Source organism: Opisthorchis viverrini (genome assembly GCF_000715545.1).
Source record: "Opisthorchis viverrini unplaced genomic scaffold opera_v5_448, whole genome shotgun sequence".
Lineage (NCBI taxonomy): Eukaryota > Metazoa > Platyhelminthes > Trematoda > Opisthorchiida > Opisthorchiidae > Opisthorchis > Opisthorchis viverrini.
In genome coordinates this window covers 166,390-169,696 of record NW_008752106.1, presented here as the reverse complement: position 1 = coordinate 169,696, position 3,307 = coordinate 166,390, and the positions used below count along the sequence as shown (strand labels likewise).

The window sequence follows — 3,307 nt, the reverse complement described above, 5'->3', positions numbered from 1 at the left end:
TGATGGTCACAATCCAGGCCTGCATCGATCCCGACTCAATCATCATCTCCGATATGTGGGCATCGTACCAAGGAATTGAAACGATTGTTGACATGAATTATACTCATGAAACGGTTAATCATACCGAAAACTTTGTGGATCCAACGACTGGAGCTCACACACAAAGCATCGAATCACTTTGGCACGTCTACGAGATGCAGAATAGAAGCCAATGCGGCACACATCGATCTTTGGTGGACAGCTACTAGTGTCAGTTCGTCTGGAGGCAAAGGTATCGAAAAACGGACCTTTTCATGCAAATTACTAATGACATGTCCAAATTTAACGCTTTTCAATAAAAACTAGAAGTACAAATTTCATATCGTCTTTTTTCAACCTTTTTTTGGGTGGTGGGGGTTAATTTTTTGGCGGGGCTTATCTAGAAGAGACCCTTTCAATCTTTATCAGTTCGTTCAATCCTAATATATTCATCACTAATTTCATTTAGTCTCACCATCATCCGTCTTACGAACAAGAATTTAAAGATAGTTTGTTTTTGTGGGTGGAGACTTTGTCCTGTAAGTGAAGCCAATCTGTGCTGAAAAACCGAGAAGCACTGGCCGGCTGTTTCATCCTTATTCGGAATCATCAGCTGTGCGCGTCTCACGAAACTCCGGAGAGTCTCGAACCCGCGACCTCCTGGCTAGTAGTTTGAACACTTAACCGTCCGGCCACGAGCGACTGACCAAAATCTCACACTACCATCAGATATCCACACTACTTGGTGTCCTGACGATTCATTGACGGCCATGAGGTAAGGTAGCGGAGAGCCAATGGCATACAAACACAAGCTGGTGAAGACCGTGTACTAGAGCACCAGAACAATATCTGTTCGGGAGAAATGGAATTTTGTCAAAAGAATCCTAGGTTCCATCCAGAAAAACTTGCAATGTCAGTCAGTCATTTTTATAAGGGAACCCCCCCCCCTTCCAAGAGTCACACAGTTACTAATTTGTCTAGCAAAATTTATTCAGCCTTAGTGGGTGCCCATTCGCCTGTTGATTTTCCGTCAACGGTCCTAACATGATCTGGTTCAGGACACCGTGAGGCCAGTTTATCTGAGGATTGTGTCTCATACGTAATTCACCAGCTCACTTGCAGTTGCAGTTATACATTAGCAGCGACTGGTTTGAAGACCCCCCGAACAGCGGTTGAAAAAACCGACGGCGCAAAACGGAACCGAGACCAGGAATCCGGCATCATCGATCACAAGATGCTCGTTTAAATGGTTGACTGGAAAGTGGCGTTAGACTTTGTTTCAGGATCGCGATCAAAAGACTTAGGAATGCAGCAGAAGCCCGAAGTGTGTGTTCAGCTCATTCAGTTAGGTCATTATGGATTGTCCGGAGGCGAGTCACAATAAAAAAAACGAATACTATGCCGATTGGAGGGATGTGGCGAGTCGGTTACGAAGCGAACGAAGGCATGCACTGATTAGTCAGAGTGTAAGCCAATCAGGGTGAAGAAATTACAGATAGGCACCTCTCGATCCCTCATGAAGACTGCATCGGATTATTGTGGAACATTCTGTGATAAGTCGATAAATAAAGAACTGCCTCAAGCTACCATGTCTTTTGATGCACCATTGTCGGCGAGACAGGAAGCTAAGGGATGAGATACAGAGGTTGCATTATCGTCCAGAAGACAACATGAGTACAATTCAATTGATTATTGTGATCTCATGGGATGCTCACTGTTGTCATAGTGTTAGTTTTGTATATACTCTTGGTTGTTCTATCTAATCAATTGAACGTCAACATTTTGCAACATTCTCGTCTCTCTTATTTGAACCGAACAGATCCAGTTCTTCAAGTCAATTTCAAAATTACGATAGGTTTGTACCCGTTGAGCTCTATTTTCGGGCTGGTGACCAGATGGCTGTTGATCTGCTCACCAAGCTTGTCAGTTAGATTGTAAACGTTTCGTTACCAAACGAGGAGACATCGTCAGTGCGCCGTTCGGTGATGTCCTCTCGTTTGAAAGTTAGTTACTAAGCTCGGTGAGTAGATTGAAGCCACCTGAGCCACCTGAAACGCACCCGAGCTAAAAATATTTCGACACACACCGCCAGGTCTGTTTTCTGAATGAATCGTGTTTGTGAAACATTCGTAAAATCAGATTCGTAGCGTCATTTCGCTCTTTTCCTACTTAGACGTAGTCTTCTGGTTTTCTTGGAATCTTTTGTTTCGGCTGGAAAAACTTCAAGGAATGGACACTCACAGTATGCGAAAAGGAGTGACAGACAAAACAGCACTGTAACTGTGCTGTTAGGGAGTTTACGGAACTGCTTCAGGAACTACTAGCCATCAAAAATTGTCCTCTTGAGACGGGGTTTCTTCGCTATGGAGAAAGCATTGAACTAAAGAGAGGAAACGCTGCGCGACCAAACTTACACTACAGCATTGTTCGTGTCTTGTACCACTTGAAAAGCACAAATTTGGAGGGATTGCTGTTGGCTCAAAATTAGACAAGCGTTATCATAGAGGCAAGAGCGAAGTCCAGTCTTTTTCATTGCTGAATTTCATGCCTTAACCACTGAAGGTTTCAGAACAGCCAAGTTGGGTTAATTATGGCATCAAAACTCATCCCACCAAAGCGCCTATGAAATTTGACCGTTCCAGTTCAAGGACTTCAAGCGTTTCCAAATTATTTATCACCAACGTTACCGGATCAAAGCAGGCGCTGTAGCTGGTTGCAGCATTTTCGGTATGAATTGATCCGTAAGAAAGCTATGTAATGAGTCGGAATCAAGAGAATAGCACCAGATAGAACACAGCCAGCGGTCGGGACATGTGCTACACATGCCCAACCACTGCCTACCAGGAAAACTCTGTTTTTTTTTATACAGCAAATCCGCGTTCGCCTTGCTAGTCGTGATATGGCGATGTAAAATGAAGGTTGCAACTGATGAGCTTTCTGACTGGGCTCATTGTGACTGCTTAACAGAATACCCTGCGGAATACGGCACGTAATCCATCCCAGTGACGAGCATCCGTCACCATTCATATGTAATGTCTAGCTAATGTCTGTCCGAAGCTGTCTACTAGGTCGGTGTTGAATGATGCTCACAAAAGATGCTGAGTTAATGCCGACAAGAGCTTCCTGATGTCCGAATGTATTTGTTTTTGTGCTGTTCGGGGGCGTCACACGTTTAAATCTCTTGGTCATTCCTGCTTGGGACATACGGCCTTGACAAAATTTTCTTGCCTCCCAAGTTTAGCGTCAGCAGTTACTCCTGGTGTATTGATATCCGCGACGATGACCAGCA

At 44.2% G+C, this 3,307-nt stretch overlaps 1 protein-coding gene across 1 annotated transcript in view; it reads right to left on the bottom strand.

The window, feature by feature from the left end:
* Positions 1 to 3,307, bottom strand: part of T265_11105 (hypothetical protein) — a gene marked incomplete at both ends in the record, with an annotated part of 75,928 nt that overhangs the window by 31,727 nt on the left and 40,894 nt on the right. The gene's annotated exons all lie outside the window — the stretch shown is intronic.